Source organism: Engystomops pustulosus, chromosome 1 (assembly GCF_040894005.1).
Source record: "Engystomops pustulosus chromosome 1, aEngPut4.maternal, whole genome shotgun sequence".
In the NCBI taxonomy this organism is placed as follows: domain Eukaryota; kingdom Metazoa; phylum Chordata; class Amphibia; order Anura; family Leptodactylidae; genus Engystomops; species Engystomops pustulosus.
In genome coordinates this window covers 122,601,214-122,609,494 of record NC_092411.1, presented here as the reverse complement: position 1 = coordinate 122,609,494, position 8,281 = coordinate 122,601,214, and the positions used below count along the sequence as shown (strand labels likewise).

General features: G+C 37.6%; 1 long non-coding RNA gene across 1 annotated transcript; it reads left to right on the top strand.

Annotated features, from left to right (window-relative positions):
* The first annotated feature begins 1,628 nt into the window (after positions 1-1,628).
* Positions 1,629-7,832, top strand: LOC140085709 (uncharacterized). The gene is made up of 3 exons (XR_011849959.1): positions 1,629-1,864; positions 4,697-4,823; positions 7,749-7,832. It is a non-coding gene; the product is annotated as an uncharacterized lncRNA (long non-coding RNA).
* The last annotated feature ends 449 nt before the right edge of the window (positions 7,833-8,281 follow it).

The following is an 8,281-nucleotide window of genomic DNA, read 5'->3' as shown; positions in this document are numbered from 1 at the left end:
GGAGCCTGGTGTTCTATCGGAGCACACGGCTAGAAAACTGCTACCAGAGTCCCCTAGATACCCAGTGTGGTACTTCCTGCCTAAAGTGCATAAGTCTCTATCTACTCCCCCCGGCCCGCCCATCGTGGCCGGCATTGGTTCATTGGTTTGTGCTCTCCCACAACGCCTTCATGTTCGATAACGAGTGGTTTGTCCAGAGAACTGGCACGGCGATGGGTACGCCTGTTGCCTGTACCCTTGCCAACTTGTTTCTCGCTTGTTTTGAGAACCACCATGTCTTTTCTCTGGACAACCCATTCCTCTCGAACTTGAAGGCGTTCTACAGATATGTGGATGATGTTTTCATCATGTGGGAGGGCACACATACTAAATTTATACAGTTTGTCGATTATCTTAATTCGAGTAACCGCATGAACATGCGCTTCACCGCTGTATACGGGGGAAGAGAATTAGACTTTCTGGATGTCAAGGTGAGAGAGGAGAGGGGTGGGCTTAGCACGATGGCTTTTCGTAAGGCCACTGCGACTAACTCACTCCTCCACTTCAATAGCCATCACCCATTCCACACTAAGAGAGGACTCCCATATAGTCAATTCTTACGACTTAGACGTATGAATAATGATGTCACGCGATTTAAAGTACAGGCTGAGGAACTCAAAGACAGGTTGAGAGCCAGGGATTATCCCAAACAACTAATCAGTGAGGCATACAATAAAGTGTTGGCCATACCACGGGAGGAGTTATTATGGTTCAAAAGACATACTAAGAGAGACACTAGGGACGGCTCCATAAGACATGTATACACCAGCGAGAGTAACAATGAAAGAATGGTGTTTTCCTTTGAGTTTAGCCCTTGTGAGAAAGTAGTTCGAGATGAAATCTTGAAAAATTGGAGCATTTTGAAGCAGGATCCACAACTATAGAGCTTCACCACTACACGTCCCCATATTGCATTCAGACGCTCCCCCACCATTAGGAAAGTTCTTGTTAGATGTCGCTTTCACACCCCAAGATCCACATGGCTAGAAAAAGGAACGCCAGTAGGAAATTTTAGATGCGGTGGATGCAGCAGCTGTCGTTTCAACGGTCAGTTGAAATGGGTTAATTTTGGGGGACAGACGCAGAAGGTCATGTCTTTCATTTCCTGCAAATCCACTTATGTGGTATACATCGTCTATTGCACTTGCAACTTTTACTACATTGGTAAAACCATACGTAGACTTAACGTACGATTTCAGGAACACCAAAGGTCTATTAAAAACAGGAATGGTTTCCCACGACTGATTGAGCACGTTAGGACTCACCATGATGGCAACCCCCACGTCTTAAAGTTTTCAGGTATTGAAGTAGTGACAGCGGACCCGTTAGGAGGCAATAGGAATAAAATCCTAATGCAGCACGAAAGTAGATGTATCATTAGGTTTGATGCCATGGGGCCTCTGGGCATTAACGACAGGAATGCTTTCAGTGTGTTCTTGTAATGTATGCGCCCATACCCCTCCTACCCTTTGCCATAGTATGTACTCTAATAAGGATTTGCGTTATTCCCACAATGATCTTTTTTACTAGCCTGTTTATCTAAAGCTGTATTTTTGATACGTTTTGTATTTGTTTTTAAATGTAGATATGTTGTATCGAATCTGATCCCTTGTTTATGCACATGACTTTGATCTTACCTTGTGTACGCTGTTCCTTTGAGGACACCCATTGGCTCTGACGCATAAATTCGGTGCATCGCGGGTGGATGACATCAACGGCTTGAATATGCGCTAGTAAGCGCGAAACGGCCCATCGCCGTCTGGCTCCAGCGTCCCCCCTTTACCACACCACATGCTGAATAAAGAAATGTAGTTCCACAAGTTCGGTGAGTGCCGCCCTCTTCTTTCTTATTGTATACTGTAGATTTGAAAATGGGTTGGTTATGTAGGGGGTTTTGATGCTAAATATGTAAAATTTCATTCAAAACTGTATTTATCCCCAAAATAGTCAATTCTGAAAATCCGAAAAAGCGATATTCAATTTGTAAGCCACGTGACATCAAAATAAATTATCCAGACATTTAAAAAATGATAAAAAATGTAAAGTAGATATATGGGAAATGATATTCAGCAATTTATTTAGGTGGTAAATCTATCTTCCTTGAAAACGCAATGATTTCGAATTTCAAAAATGGCAAATTTTTCAAAAAATTCATCATTTTTTCTGTTTTTTGTAAATAAACACAAAACTTATCAGCCAAAATTTACCACTAAAATGAAGTACAACAGATGGGGAAAAAACTATCTCAGAATCGTTTAGATAAGTAACAGTGTCCAAAAGCTATAACCATATAAAGCGACGCATGTCAGAATAAAAAAAATCGGGCTGAACCTTAAGCTACAAAATGGCTGCGTCCTTAAGGGGTTGATGGTGGAAATAAAATATTTGAAAAAAAACACACAGAGATAACCATGGACAGGTCACTTTAGTTTGCATTGTGACTAAGTAGCTGGCTCATTCATGTTGTTAGGCAGAAGAAAATGCAACTCAGCAGATGGATGCAGAAGGAGAGCAGCATTAGAGAGCACTGATTATTGTTACCTATCAATACAGTTCTCAAATATGGTGATGTTTTAGGTCTTATTAAAAAATTACATGCTTTACATGATTTAGTATATAGAGCATTCAATGCTTACATATTATGCATCCTAAGTATTTGCTATTTTATATCTAGCTGTTTGTAGATTTTATAATTAAAAGGAAAATCCTTGTAACGTCCTAAGTCATGTTTGGCACAAAATGCAAACAGCTAAGGCTGGAGACTTGCCAACATATTTAGTTGCAGCAGACAATTAGAGCAGTTGAATATGGCTAATCTTCCCTTAGGCTTCTAAATCGGCAACCAGCCTTGATTATTTTATTTTTTTTTTTTTAATTCAGATGTGTGGAACTCTTGTAAAGGCTCTAATGTGATTGAAAAACTCTTTGAAAGAGCTTAAGGAAATGAGAAGGAAATTGTGTATTAACTTATTGTGGAGGCAGCCCTTTCTATTTGAGAGGTGACAAGAGCTGACTTTATCCTTGTTGATGTTTTCTAAGCAGAGCACATACCTGTCAGTTTGTATATCAACCAAGTGCCCAATAAATATTCACTGCAATTGTAAACCAACAGAATTGCTTCCAGCTAAAGATGTTTATCAGCAGTGCAATAATGTTTTTTCCTTTTTTATTTCTGCGCATTGATACCCCATAAACATATGGCAAATTGAATGTTTATACTTAATCACAAGGGGACTATTTTACTTTTTACCGTTCCCCCAACTCTCTGCTGCTCTGAATTTCTTCTTATTGACTGCAGGCTAGTCTGAATTGATAAAACTGTTTTGTCTGGAGGCATTTAATGAACAATTGATGGTTCTTGCTAGACACAGAGAAAAAAGAGGTTATGTACCTAAAATGACTTATTTGAATGGCATTTTATGCCATATGTTAAACATATATTGCAAGCAATACAAAAAAATGGACATAAATCTGTTTATAGAGCCATCAATGCATTTCAGTAAAATATCTATATAAATTTATAACTTATGTTGCATACTGGGAAACTGGGGAAAAAATTCAAATGTGGAGAAATAAGAAAAAAATGCATTTGCATCACTTTCTTGTGAGCTCAATTTTTACGATTTTCACTGTGCGCTCCAAATGATATATCTACTTTTCTTGGGTTCAGTACGATCACAGTGATTTTCAAAAATGTAAAAAAAATAGCTTCACCATCTTTTGACCCAATTAACTTTTTCATACTTTGGTGCACAGAGCTGTGTAAGATATCATATTTTTGTGAGATGAGCTGATGATTCCATTGCTATTTTGAGGACTATACAAGCTTTTGATCATTTTTTATAACTTTTTTTTTTCATTTTTTATGTTATGTAAAATGTTTCGGCCATTTGGAGGCTACTGTCCGTTATGCGGTCCACAGACGGAAATAAAAATTTTTTATTTGGATAGATCAGGCATTTTGGGATGCGGTGATACCTAACATGTTTGTGATTTATATTGTTTATTTAGTTTATTTATTGTCTTAGTATTTTACTAAGGATGTATGTGTGTTTGTGTATGTATGTATGTCCGCTAATGGAATCTGTACAATCACTTTTACAGTTACTAAATTTTGCACAGCCGCTCTTTGCTACTCAGGGAACATCATAGACTAGGTTTTGAGCAAAAATTATAACCCCACGTTTTTCAAAATCCACTTATAAACCACCATATACAGAATCCATTGTCTGCTGCTTTAGTAGTTGGAAGCTGAGCCGTGATTGGTTGCTGTTCTGCCACAGGTCATTAATATGAGCTCCTAGCTTTGATTGGTTACTATAGGCAATGAGTTTAAGACGCTTATGTGTGAGGTAAGATGGATAGAGAGACAGGCTGTGGCAGGGACTAAAACGGGCTTTGACAAGAACTGTTGCTCTATTGGGGTACTATACCGAATCAGTATGGGAATGGAGTCTCAAATAATATACTCCTAGGATAAATTTATGAAGATTTTATTATATAAAAGATTATAATGTCGTATAAGGCGTTTTGTGTCACGCAGGACCCTTTTTCAAATAACGGACGTAAAAATAAAAATAACAGATATTAATACCATTGGTAGTCACAAGTCAGCCAGGCTCAATATAATAAAATCTTCCATTTTGTCGCCAATTAGCCCTAATTTAGGTAACTGGTCTCTGGAGCCTGGGAGCAGCACGATATCGACTTTGGTTTCAAAACCATAGGACTTTCCCGGATAACCACGTTATGAGGGTTACATGCAATTGACTATTGCAGAGCAGGTGAGCACCCTACTCGCAACATCTCTTTTTATAATACTCGACGTTATTTACCCGAGGCACCATCCTCTGTTGGTGTTTTTTTTTCTCACTATTTCTTTGTGACAAGAACTGACAGACAAGCTGTGACAGGGACTGACAGAAAGGCTGTGACAAGAACTGAGACAGTCTGGTACAGGGACTGACAGACATGTTGTGACAGGGACTGATAGACAGGCTGTGACAGGGACTGAGACAGGCTGTGAAAGGGATTGACTGACAGACTGGCTGTGACAGGGACTGACAGACAAGCTGTGACATTGACTGAATGACAGGCAGTGACAGGGACTGACAGACAGGCAGTGACAGGGACTGACAGACAGCCCCTGTCACAGCATGTCTCAGTCTCTGTCAGAGCCTGTCTGTCAGTCCCTGTCATAACCTGTCTTTCAGTCCCTGTCACACTGCCTTTCTGTCAGTCCCTGTCACTGCCTGTCATTCAGTCGTTGTCAGAGCCTGAGAAAGGCTGTGACAGGGACTGACAGACAGGCTGTGACAGGGACTGACAGACAGACTGTGACAGGGACTGACATACAGGCTGTGACATGGACTGAGAAAGGCAGTGACAGGGGCTAAGACAGGCTGTGACAGGCACTGAAACAGGCTGTGAAAGGGACTGACAGTCAGTGACAGATAAAATTTTTTTTTTCTATTTTGTCATAGCTAAGAGCAGTTATTTACTATCCCAGGCAACGCCGGGTGCTACAGCTAGTTATATTATAAAAAAAAGGTGAAAAAAGTAAAAAATCTGAGAGGGGGCAAGAAACATGAGAAATCCAAGCGATCTACACCTGAGGAGTAAGAAAACCTGATATCTGAAACTAAGACTGTTTCTGATCCTTCCCAATATGACATTGTAAATCTTTCGGATCATTTATTGACCCCAGCTCAATAAAATCATTTGTCTTTGTGACTTAATTTTGTGCCAGTAATTAATTTTAATCTTTTTTATACAGTGCCCACACTGTAAATGTTGATAAAAAAAACACTTCTTACCTAATGAGGGTGGAGTGGTAGATACACATATTAATAAGATTTATAATGTGTTTACTGGGTTAAGTTTTTAAGAACAGATCCTCTTGGATCTAATGTCATTGGATAATATAACACTATTGAAATGGCATAAAAGTTTAAGATGTCTAAAAGACGGTTTTAGACAATACATTTGAGAAAGGGAATGGGAATGGATACCATTCAGCAGCAGGTTAGAAAGCATTTAACCCCTTACCGGTGAAGCCACTTTTCACCTTCCTGACACGGCCCATTTTTTCAAATCTGCCCTGTGTCACTATAAGTGGTTATAACTTCGGAACGCTTTAACATATGAAAGTGATTTTAAAATTGTTTTCTTGTGACACATTGTACTTCATGTTAGTTGAAAAATTTTGGTGGTATGTTTTGCATTTATTTATGAGAAAATCAGATATTTGGTGAAAATTTGGAAAAATTCTTGATTTTCGAACTTCAAAATGTTCTACTTTTTCCATACATAGTCATAACCGCAAAAATACTTAATAACTAACATTCACCGAATGTCTTCTTTATGTGGACATGGTTTTTTATGCATAGTCAAAATGTTCTACTTTTTCCATACATAGTCATAACCGCAAAAATACTTAATAACTAACATTCACCGAATGTCTTCTTTATGTGGACATGGTTTTTTATGCATAGTCTTATTTTTGTAGGATGTTATGGGGCTTTGAACGTTAGGTGCAATTTTTCACATTTTCATAAAAAACTCAAAATCCTACTATTGAGGGACCTGCTCAGGTTTCAAGTTACTTTGAGAGACCTAAATAAAAGTAAAACCCCATAAATTACCCCATTATAGAAACTATACCCCTAAACGTACGTAAAACAACTTATATGAAGTTTGTTAACCCTTTAATTGTTTTACAGGGGTTAAAACAAAATCGGTTGCAATTTTGAAAGGGAAATTTTTTGGGCTAAATTAATGTGTCTTTCAAAAAATGTACAAATTTTCGCTGGATAAAATACCAAAACGCTCCACAAAATTTGATACCCTATCCCTCCCGCATATAACAATACCCCATATGTGGTGGTAATCTGCTGTATGGGCACACGCCAGGGCATCAAAGGGAAGCTGCGCCATTCAGAGCAGATTATGCATTGTCACTTTTATTGGCTATACAATCTTTATTTTTTTGGGCAATTTGGACATATAAGGGCTTATTTTTTGCGACATGAGATGCACTTTACAAATACTTCATTTTAGTGGGTCATTAGCTAATTGATAAGGTTTTATTAACTCTTGAATGTATGGGTGAAAAGAAAATTGTCAATTTTGGTTTACTTTCTTTTTGTATTTTTTGGGGGTCGTACACCATACATTAAAAATACTATATTATCTTTATTCTACAGATCACTACGATTACAGTGATACCTCATCTATATAGTTTTTCATTTATTTTTACAATTTTACTGGATAAAAACTAATATAGAGGAAATCTCATTTGTTCTTGCATCGCCATCTTTTCGGAGACGTAACTTTAATATTTTTTGGTTGACAGAGCTAGTTTAGGGCTTATTTTTTACGTGTTGAGTTGTTCTTTTTTGATCACTTTTTAGAACATTTTTGTGCAGAGATTTTATGAAAAATGTACATTTTTGGCGTGTTTTTCGGATTTTGTTTTTACAGCGTTCACCGAGCGGGTACAATAATGTTTCTGAGTTGTTGTACGGATTGTTACGGACGCGACTATACCAAATATGTGGGGGTGTTTGGCGATTTTGTGTTTTTCTCACTTTATTGCATGTGTATGGGGAATTTTTATGTTTATGGGACTTTTACTTTATTTAATTAATTCTTTTTATTCAAAAATGTTTTTATTCAATGTTTTTAACTTTTTTTATTTACTTTTACAGGTAAGCTTGAAGAAGCGATCCACAAGACTCATTGCTAAAGAGAAAATGGGATGCTGTAATAATTAAGATGTCAATAAAGGGGGCTGTGGTGATTATGGGCAGAGATTTGTATAAAAGATAATTTTTAACTATGTTGTCTGATGAATTTACATATAGGAAGCTAAATAACAATTCACCATTTCTGAACTCTGTAACAAGACTCATTGCTGATGAAGTCTTGCTTAGAGTTCTTACACAAAAACAATCCAAATTTTTGTTTGTATCAAACCCCATTACTCCAATAATACATGGCCTCCCCAACATACATAAAAACGAAACACCACTTCCTGAGTGCCTGGCATAGGCTCTGAGGTTATTGAGAAATTTTAGATTGGAAGAGGATTATTGTAGAGTTGTTTAATAATTAGAAATCGATTGGGCCAGAGTGGTTACCCTCAATGGATGCTTGAAGGACTGTTCCCATTTCAGCAGAAAAATGTTATTGTTTGAATAATGAAATGTACAATTTTCCTATATACTTTCTGCACTTATTC